The following is an 11541-nucleotide window of genomic DNA, read 5'->3' on the forward strand; positions in this document are numbered from 1 at the left end:
GACTCATTCGGCCTTAACAAAGAACCACTTTTCATACAAGGACAAAAATAAATCAAATGAACCTCCCATTTAAACCCCATTCTATCTTCTACTTACTCAATAATACATGTTTCTTAGTTCATATTCATCTATAACCATTTCAAATCACATACTACAAAACATCATCAATTTGGCATATAAGAACATAACCAAAGGTTTCTTGCAACACAACTCAAAAATCAACGCATGGGTCATTTTATGAGCATCAAAACAACTCAACTTCACAAAAAAAATGCCAAAGGAACCACATGATATCATACCTTAATCTATAAACTCACTTGGCCGAATGTCCTAGCTTCCATTTTTCTTTTCTTTTCCTTATGGTTTCGGCAAGATGATAGAAAAGATGATGGAACTTTGTTTTTATCACCACTTACTAATATAAATTTATTATACATAATTCCCACCAAATATAAAAAATGAAGACAAGGGAACACCATAATGCAAGCGTATGTTGGCCGGCCATTCACATTCAAAAATGGTCTATTTGACATGCAAGTCCACTCTTTTTGGTACATGCACTAATAGACCATTTTAAATTGGACTATCATATTTTCACCATGTCTCAAATCGATCCCTATTAACAATTTCTCATGCAATTGGTAAAATTAGGGAATGAAACTTCCACATACTCATGTTCACACATAATAAGCATAGAATATAGCAATTAATTATTTTACGACTCGGTCTTGTGGTCCTGAAACCACTTTCCGACTAGGGTCACATTAGGGCTGTCACATGACGATACCTGAGATGCAAGTGATGTGAGAGCGTCCATTTCATGTACTCCAGTGACTCATCTTCCTAACGTTGTTTGATTTGTTGGCCATTGATAGTTGTTGCTAATAATCCTCTCAATGATTTCATAAGCCTCATTATAAGACTTAGAAAGGAGAGCACCATTAGCAGAAGCATCCACTACCATCCTCATGTAAGCATTGAGATCATTATAAAACGTTTCAAGTTGGATGCAATGAGGGATTCCGTGATGAGGGCATCTTCATAATAGTTCTTTAAACCTCTCAGATGCTTCATACAAGGACTCATCATCCATCTATTGGAAGGTAGTAATCTCGTTCCTCAACTTAGCATTCTTACTAGGTGGAAAGTACTTCAAAAGAAATCTTTCTGCTAACTCTTGCCATGTGGTAATGGAATTTGGTGGAAATAAGTCCAACTAGGCTCGAGCTTTTTCCCTCAGTGAATATGGGAACAACTTTAATCGTAGTGCATCTTAGGGTACTCTGGCTAGCTTGAAAGAATCGCTTACCTCCATAAATAGTCTTAAGTGAAGGTAAGGATCTTCAATAAGCATTCCACTGAATTGGCCCACTATTTGAAGCATATGGAACATGACTAGCTTCAGCTCAATTTGTTGTGCCTCAATTTCGGGTCTCCTAGTACCTTGATTAAGGTCATGAAATACTGGCACGACATACTATCTTATAGCTCTATCCCTATCATTAGCAAGAATGATAGGATTTTGAGCAGGGTTTGCTCCGTTTCCTTGATTTGGACTTTCGTAGTTCATCTCTTTGGTCATTCTCTCAACTGCTTGTCTCCTTCATTGTCAAAAAGTTCTTTCAATCTCAAAGTCTACGGGGAGTAAATTAATAATGCGATCAATACTCATAAACACCTAAAATAACACCAAAAAAAATAAACCAAAATGCAAAATTAATAAATTCACAAATAATGACTTTTAGAACAGTCCCCAACAACAACACCAAAAACATGGAATGACGGAAATGTGCAAGTGTACACTATCGTAACAAGTAATAAAGCGACAAATAAATGTCGAGTTATCGTGCCCTTAGGGACTGTGAAAGAAAATTAATTATGAAATGAAATTCAAACAATTTGGTGATTAAAAATATTTTGATTTTGAGAAAGTAATACCCCGAAAATTACTACAGTAAGAAAGTAGGTATCCTTGACAATAAAATAAGGAAATAAAGTGACAAAAAGGGAAATTTTGAGTTATGGAAATATTTAGAATTATATTATGTCATATTAATTCAAGAAAGGATTAAATCGCAAAAGTGAGAAAAGTTTTGTTGCCCAAGAGTAAATACTCAAAATTTTAGGGATTAAAGTGTAAATACAAAAAATTTGAAGGACCACAATAGTGTAAATATTTTAAGGGTGGAATAATCTAGAAACTAAGGAAAATTGATGAATTAGGACCAAATTGAAAAGGTGAAGAATTTTGATGGACTAAATCACAATTTTACCAAATTAAGTGATGACTCAATGATGGAATTTTTAAAGATTATAAAGAGAAAAATGGTCAATTAGAAGAGAGAGAAATCTAGAAGATAATGATGATGTTGGAGATATTTTATATTAAATAAATAAATAAATATTAGTTTATTAATACTTTAATTTGATTTTTAAATGATATTTTATTATTTTATTAGTATTTTATTTAGTATATATAAGAAAAGGAAGATGAAGAATCATCCATTCGACCATATTTCCATGCAACTAACGTGAGAAGAGAGGAGAAGAAAGAGCATTTTGCTTTCTTTACAATTTGGTCCTTCCACCAAAACTTTACCATTTTCACCTAGAAATCAAAAGAATTTTCATAGCTTCCAAGAGAGAAGAATAACAAGGAGACAATGGAGACCTATAATATCAAGTTAGATTCAAGAAATAGAAGTTGGAGGAGAGAGAAAATCAAGTTAAAGATTGAAGTTAATAGCACAAGGTAAGAACATCAAGATTTCAATATATTTTTTTGTTTGATATTATTGAAAAAGCATGGAAATAATGTTATAGTAGAGTTTTATTATATAAGTTCCTATGTTCTTGATATATTAGTGAAGAGAAATAAGTGAAAATGATGGGAAATATTATAGAGAAAGGGAATAAGGGAGTTATACACCTAGTAATCAACATTTTGCACTAAAACAGTTTTGGATAGTAGCAGTAGGTTAAATTTCAAAAATCACCATAAATTGTGGAAATATAATTAGAGTATGAATAAAATATTTAAATAAAGCTTGTTGAGTCTAGTTTCTCATAGAATAAACAGTGTAAGTAATGAAATTGTAAATCATGAGATATAATAAATTTTGTTAGACAAGGCAGAGTGAATTTAGGTTCCCCTATTCTGACTTGAAAAAATCATTAAAAATTGTAAAAAAATAATTATGGGTAAAAATTTATTTTTTTAAAATCCTTAATGAGTCTATTTTGAATAGAAACAAACGGGAACATCATCAAAATTCTGTACAAAGAGATAATTAATTTTTAGTGAAGAGGGGTCAGAACTATCAAACAGTGAAACGGGGAAACTTTAAACAATAAACTGTACTTATTGGATAAAGTAAAAATTCTGAAAATTTTATGGTAAGAATATATGTGAGTCTAGTTTTAGAGAAAATTTTCAGATCTCAATTTGGAGTTCTTTAGCTTAATATATATTTAATTTAGTGACTATGATTCAAGTGAACAACTTCTTTTGAGTAAACAAGTTAATAGTGGTATTATGTATATATCAAGGATATGGAATGGAGTGGAGGAGGAAAAATATATGTGAATATTCAGCTAATATGAGTTTATTTTAAAATAGCTATTTTACATGTTTTAGGTTTAGGGACTAAATTGAATAAAAGTAAAATTTTAAGGGTAATTTTGTAAAAATGTCAAAAAGTGACCAAATTGCATGAAATGAATTGCTTTATTATTTAAATTAATAAATTGAATGAAATATTAATTTATATCAAGATTGGGTGGAAATTCGAGGAAAATAGAAAATTACCAAAATGTCCCTAAATTTTGGTATTTTTGCAATTTAGCCTGGTAAGTTCGTGTAACTTGAATTATATTCTTAGATGATTGAAATATATATATTGGATTGAGAAATTGATTTGAATTGTGAACATGATAAATTGTGAATTGAATGAAATGGAAATGAAGCTTTGAATTACAGAAGTAAATATCGGGTCTCGTAAACCCTATTTGTTATGAATATAATATTTCAAGGATATGTTGTAAAGAATTATAAAAGCACGTTAAGAATTTGAAAGTTTTAATTCGGATGAAATTTTGTAACTCGGTTTAATACGTATGGAAATGTATGTCTTCTAGTAATGCCTCGTACCATATTCCGGCGTCAAATACGGGTAAGGGGTGACACAATGTGACATCGCCAGATTCGGTCATAATGTTTAGACCGGGTTTGGGGTGTTATAAATAAAGATTACATAATTCTGTTAGATTAGTTACATTTCTTAACTTAATATTAGTAAAACAATGTTCATGTTGTTACGAATAAATTCACAGCAACTTGGTAATTTGTTAACTTTAGCACATACAGACTTACTAAATTAACTAATCTCTTAAACATATCACTATGCCAATTCAAACAATTAATCAATTTAAATAAGAAAGCAAAAGATTAAGTGAGATAACAATATATTTCTACATTAAAATAGTTCAATCGCAATAATCTTGCAAGTTATGCAAGGCTAATGTACCATTTAATATCGTCGCTAATTTAACCCTCAGCTACCTTAGAAGATTAAACATGCATTGATTAAGTATTATCTCAATTAATTACAATTTCAATACAATTAATAATTAATTCATTAGTTTCCTTACAATTGTAATGTAAGAATAACATAATCATGATTTTACTAATCAAACATTTTACCAAGACCTATAACAACACAAACATGATTTTAATAACTTAAGTGGACGAAATGAAATCAACATAACACGAATTAAATTTAAGCCATGTTAATTAAATTCAAAATAAAAACATAAAAAATGTTCATAGACATGTTCATAACAACAACAATAAAAGTTAAATGATAGGAAACTAGAATAAAATCTCCTGTTTCTCTTAAGTTTGACTAGTTTACTCCACTCCTCCTTCGCTCGTTCTTATTGAACCAAGGCTTCTACAAGCACTTGAATGCTACTACCAAAGGTGGTTGAAAGGCTCCTTTCTAAGATGGAAATCAACAAGAGAATAGAAGGAAAACAATTGAAAGCAATGAAAGGTTTGGAAGAGAGAAAATAAGAGAGAAGTGTGGAATGAAAGGTGAAAGAAGTGTATTGAAATGAGTAGAAAGGGGGGTATTTATAGGTGGGATTGGCTACTAAAAATGACAAAGAAATCAGTAGTTGTAAACCCCCTTGGCCGGCCACACATGTGGCAAGTTTGAAGGTTTCAAACTTGCTAAATTTAGCTAGGGGCAACTCTACAAAAGCTTGATAAGTGGAGGGGCTTGAATGCAATTTTAAGGAAATTTTCAGAGCTGCTTTGCAAGTCAAATAATCAAATAATTTGAGCTAATTAGGTCAACATGTTGGACAGTTTTGGGTAGCCCATTTGCTCGGTTGGATCAATCTCCCAGTTTAGCACAATTGGGCCTCCTTTTATAATTTAATTAATAATAATTATTTAACCCAAAATAAATTGGATTAAAATTAAAATAATTTATATTATGTATTAATATTCATCATTTGGACAGTCTTAGGATGAGAAATTAATTCGCCTTGATGCTTTAGAACTCACTTCTTAGTTTTGCAGTTCTTGTAGTGTCTGTTGAGCCAATTTTCACCCTTTGTGGAAATCTATCAAAAATAAATCAAAATTTATGAAAATTTATTATAAAATTAATTAAAATTCAATATGTTAATAATTTAAGTATAATTTAATTATTTTATAATTATATTATATTTTTCAACAAGAATTACACCGAAACTGTATGAATTTAAGTTAAAAAGGGCATGAAAATATATATATATATTTGTGTTTCCAGTTTTCATGTTATACATTGCCATGGGTCTCAACAATATGCTCTTACAATTATTTTCATATCATGACAAGCCAGTTTGGTTAGCAATATATCTGCCCTACCAGAGGCATCACAAGAGACATTTTACCTAGAATTTACTTACCCAGATTTGTTCATGCATAGCTGATCGATTCATATATTCCAATATCAAACTTTATTTGCATGCTCACTGATCAGTTTCCATTCATATAGTAGTTCCGTAGTTCATACATTATAGCGTCACACACATAACATTTTTTACTATGCTTACCCACTTACCCATTATCTAAGGTGTTATCATTATATATATCACACCCCAAAATTTTGTAAGCCTGGTAACCGATAATGTTGTCGACAAAGGCTATTAGGATATTAAATCAATTTCTGAAAATGAGTATTAAATATCTTTAATTTTGAAAAAAAGACTGATTTGTAAAAGAGTCAAAACTGAGAGTTTTTATGAAGCAATTTGCCCATAATTTTAAAATTGAACCTAATGAACTCTCATTCCTAGTTTTATTTCACGATAGTTTTCCCTTTGCTAGTTGTGTCGTCCGTTGCTTTTGATCTCCAATTCCTAAACCCTCTTGATTTCCAACATCCCTTAAACTATAAATCTCCATTGAAACCAAGAAAACACCCAAAAACATCATTAATTTCATCTTCTTCAAGAGTGGATTTTCCAAAATTTTGTCAAAGTTCATTTTTCTTGCATTTAAGATAACCAATCATCTTTCTATTAATTTTAAATGCTATTTATACTTTTAAATCAAATTTCTAACCATTAAAACACATGTTTTAGATAAACGCCAAAATTTTGGTCATTAATGGTGGATTTCAGGTTTGTGGATTGAAAATTTGTTTTAAAGTATTTTCAACTGTTTTTAACATAATTAGAAGGTTTCTAAAGTTACTTTGAAGTTTCATTAAGGAATTCTCAAGTTTTAATGAATTTTTATCATAATGGCCAAAACTTGTCGAAAAATTCTGATACCTTGAAACGTATATTTTTTTATAGTTTAAAGGTTGGGAATTAATCATAGATGAATATTCATATGAATGGAATTTGTTTCATGCAAAAAATATTAAGTGTAGATCGAGTTATTTGAATTTTTTGGTTTTTATGTTGAAGCTTGTTTGAGCTTTCGGTTTTTTAGCGAAAGCGTATTTTTGGTGAGTGTTTTCGAATCACTACTCGTAGATGATTCATTAGCATAAACCCCTACTCTAAATTCTGAGTGTAAGTGTTCTCACACCTATGATATAATGTGATAAATGTGTGTTTCTGCAATTGTGAAAATATGAACATGTATGAGATACTATAATATGTGCTGTAAGTTTGTGATGACTGCTGTGAAAGTGAATATGTGGGTATGTAATTCATGTCATGTGACAGTAGATATGTGGGTATGCTTTCATAATATGTGAAAATGGTTATAATGTGCTAATGATATGTATATGCAGTGAACATGTGCGGAAATCAGTATGTAAATATGTGTTGATAGTATGGATATTTTGATCTTGTGAACCTCAAAACCATTGGATATAGTTGGCATGCAATTGGATTGTGAGTACTCACCTTTATTATGTGATATTTGGGGCATTGAGGCCCAGATAGTTGTTGGGGAGATAAGGGAATGTGAGCTAAGATCTCCATTCAATGGGATATGTGTGTTTGGTATGTTGGGGAGTGCTAGCTATATGCTTCATTTATGGGATATATTCGACTCTACGAGTCTATGTGATGTGTTGGAGATTCGAGTATCTAATGAGTGGTGATAGAGTCCACTTCATGTTTCATAATCTTAAGAGCCAAACTACCATTTAATGTATCTAATATGTGTGATATTATATATGCCTGAATAGTCTTGTAATCAATAAGTAAAAGAATGCTTGAAAAATAATGAAACATGTGAATTTTGATATGGAATTAGAGATGCCATGAATACGATATATAACTGCCTAATTGTTGCATAATGACTTGTTTGTGTAGTGGTTGTTCTGAGTATTGATTAAGCTTGTTAAGCTCACCCAATCCATTTTAACCTTTGTAGAGTAGTCCCATTCCCGTTGTGAGCAGTGTGGCCTTCAAGGGATTGATCCAAGCAATTCTTTTAGTTGCTATAATAGGTGTAATTGGTTTATTTTTAATATCGGACTTTAAGGGAATATGGTAGACTTTATATCAGTTTTGTTAAGTAATTTTGGGGTTGTTTGCATGTTATTTACGTTTGGAAGCATGTGGATTTGAATAAGATATTTGGATTCTTGTTTGGATATTCTGAAGCTTATTTATCTAGGTGAATAAAGCATGTTATTTAGAGATGAGTTTAAATGATGTAATTGCTGATATATGCTAAAATTTGACAGTCTGAAACAAATGTATCAATAATAGGATTCTTAAAACAATACCTCAGTAATTTCAAAAGTGTAGTAAAATAGAATATAGAATTGGTATCAATACCTTGGCCTGAGTACCGATACTCGAGGTAAATTTATCGATACCTTGCGAAAGGTACGATAGTTTTCAACGTTTGGGAATTTTTTGTGAGAAACAAAATGCAAGTTTCGTATCAATTTTTCATGTGGTATCGATACCACTTAAAGAAAATATCGGTACCACTCCTTTAGTATCGATCCCTACGCAACATTTTTGGGAAAATTTGCTAAGTGGTCCCAACGCTCGATGTATGTCCATTTTATGTTTGTTTGTTGTATGTTAGCATGGGCAAAACATTAATTTGAGTTTGCATGTCTTAATATTCGCATGATTGCTATAGTAACAAAAGAAAATAAAAGAGGCATGTATACTAAATGTGACGATTATGATGAAATTGATGTGAGACTGTGTGGTATTGCATCCTAGAACTCAGGCTTGGTGACCATGTCGACTATAGGGTGTTACAACATATATATATAATTAACATGCAGGAGTCAGAATAGAGGCTTACCTGATACTCACCTAAATTGTAGCTCAAAACTCCAGACTCAAACAACCATATCGACCTAGTAGCAACAACTGCTTAAAAATAAAAATTCATAATTAAAATCCATTTACACACAAATTGCTAACATATCAATGATAGATAACCCCCATGCATGACCTTGTATTCATAACTTACTGTTCATATGATTCCTAACATCTTTACTCCTTAAAAAAATTAACATGCAAAGCTATAATACTTACCAGAAGATGAAACAACCATTGATTTAGCCAAGAACCTTAGTTTCTAACTAATAAGAAAAAACTGCCATTTGGGTTAAGAAAAAGGAAATAGAGACTAATACTGAAAGAAGAAGAAAACTTCTTCACTAAACATTCTCGCCAACATGTATATAACGAACTTCTCTTGTTGGAGCTTGACAAGTGTCGACCGTACCGAGAATTTGTCCTTCTTAATGGCCTACAGGTTTCGAGAGAATCCTGTATAATTGATACCTGACAGTTAATCTAGTTGACTCCTAACCAAATCTCACTACAATACCCAACTAACACAGTACTCAGGAAACTAGACGTACTATGCAAATGTCAGTAACTCACCCGACTTATACTTCATTTGATATATCATTCTCTTATTTAACAAAATAACACATAGCGGATTACACTATGCCAAATAGGTAACTTCACAGCTCTACACCTTAAACTCAAATTTGTCAGACACAGGGTGTGGCAACTCTCTCCGCCTTATCAAAATTTTGCCATCAGAATTTTTATAACTTGGAAAATTTAAGGACAACGACTGTATAACTAACTATTTGCGCTAGACATAAAACATTAATTGGAGAATTGTTCCTTAACTCCTAGTACCTTCATTTTAGACACCTATACTTTAAAAATCACTTGCTAGTAGAAATGAAATTAGTCTATTTTAATAGGAGAATTCAATGATTGGTAGTCACTCTCAAAATTTCAAACATTATGTAACTTACGCTTTGACAAATGCCGAATTAATACTAGAAAACCTGAACAATTTCCATGGATTAAACTTTTGCACATGTTTGTTTCTATCTATAAAACAGATATTCAAACACCCCTTGTAGACACTTTGTTGAATCTATCGGAACCCTAATTTCTTTTCTGGTTAATCCTTTTATTTTCTTCATCTTCAGTCTTCATCTTTTTCAAAGGTAACATTTGTTTTTCCTATTTTTCTTTTTTCTTTTCACTTTCTTTCGTACAAAATGGTTAGAACAACAACTAGAGGGAGGTGCTGTGACCAACTTAACTGAAACATCAACCAAAGAAATCCAAACTCATTTAGACCCCAAGGTCCTAATGATACTTCACTACGTATGGACACTCCTCTAAACGAATGAAGTTCCAACCAAGTGAAATACACCGATACTTAAAAGGCTGAGGTATTCTCCACCCAATTTTTGCATATGATTTCAGACTACCACCGAGGTTTCATCTAAATGATAATACCCTAGGCTTTATCAATATGACATCCTTTCTTTAGTTGGAGGTCAGTTTTCATCTGCCACTACACCCTTTCTTTTGTGCAGTGTTAAATCAATATGACATCGCAGGTGGACAACTATTAGTTTTTTCATGGTGGACCATACATTGTCGCATGCACCAAGAGCTACCACTACTGGGCATAATCCAAAAGTATTACCAACCGAAGATAAAAATACAAGGTACTTATGCTAGAAATGCCCATTGTAGTGTGCACCTAGGTTGCAAGCCTATAATTCAGAATAGCATTTCAAATATTTAATTATGAAGAAATAAATATGTGAGGGTTATCTATAAACTTGAATCTGGTTTTGGTTTCCCCAATAGTGGTCCCTTCCTCGGGAGAATCTATTTGAACAGATTCAACTAAATGACTCCTAAGTTGTCTGGAAACAGTATAAACGACTAAGAAGAGGATGCGTACTCGAACTGGTTGAAGTGGTTTCAGTCAAAAATATTTTCCAATAATTGCTCGCAAGACATGAGTCCAAACGGTCTTCAGACAACTGACCCTTCAAACTGCTCAAACGATTACAATTTCCCTTTATTTTCAAAAGCCTGACCTAATAATGCTACTAGTGAATTGGCACAAGTCTTAATAGGGCGTATAGGGAGCCTCACTTATTCTTATATGAGATTTGCTGACTTCGTTCACGCAATTGGATTATTAGACCTCTTTGTACTATTTCTTCTTCTTCTTCAAGTTAAGCAAATTCTCACATTGATGGTGTTGGATCTTCTTCTAAATATCGTACTAGGTTCGATCGAGCACCAAGTATGGATATGATAGCTCTCTTGGGTAAGGCAGATGCAAAGGAAAGAGCTACTGATGCTCCCATGAGAAAACAAATTGTGAGGAAAGTTTAAAAGAGACCCAGGGTGGATGAAAACACCCAAGATACTGAAGAAAATGAAGCCCACAATTAAAGCGGCGTAAACATAGGAAAGGGCTCCCAACACCAAAAGTTCCATCATCTCTAGTTCCAACACTTCCTGCAGTCCATGTAGTGATAGAGGAGTCCGCCCATTCTGTAAACTCCCCAGTCCACAATGCTTATCCTACAATGGCTAAGCTCTTAGCATAAACATTATACCTTGAGCATCATGTTGTCCCTACAAGTTCTCAACCCCAACCATCTTCTTCTAAAGAAACAAATGAGTTTTTCCCATGGAGTGACTTATTGAAATCAGGGCCATCTTCTAGTTCTCTAAGCTATACTTTTTAAAATCAAAATTGTAACATCCCGA

At 32.3% G+C, this 11541-nt stretch overlaps 1 non-coding gene across 1 annotated transcript; it reads left to right on the forward strand.

Annotated features, from left to right (window-relative positions):
• The first annotated feature begins 1019 nt into the window (after positions 1 to 1019).
• Positions 1020 to 1126, forward strand: LOC121214969 (small nucleolar RNA R71). Its single transcript, XR_005910704.1, has one exon. It is a non-coding gene; the product is annotated as a small nucleolar RNA R71 (small nucleolar RNA).
• The last annotated feature ends 10415 nt before the right edge of the window (positions 1127 to 11541 follow it).

The sequence above is a fragment of the Gossypium hirsutum genome, chromosome D02, assembly GCF_007990345.1.
Source record: "Gossypium hirsutum isolate 1008001.06 chromosome D02, Gossypium_hirsutum_v2.1, whole genome shotgun sequence".
Lineage (NCBI taxonomy): Eukaryota > Viridiplantae > Streptophyta > Magnoliopsida > Malvales > Malvaceae > Gossypium > Gossypium hirsutum.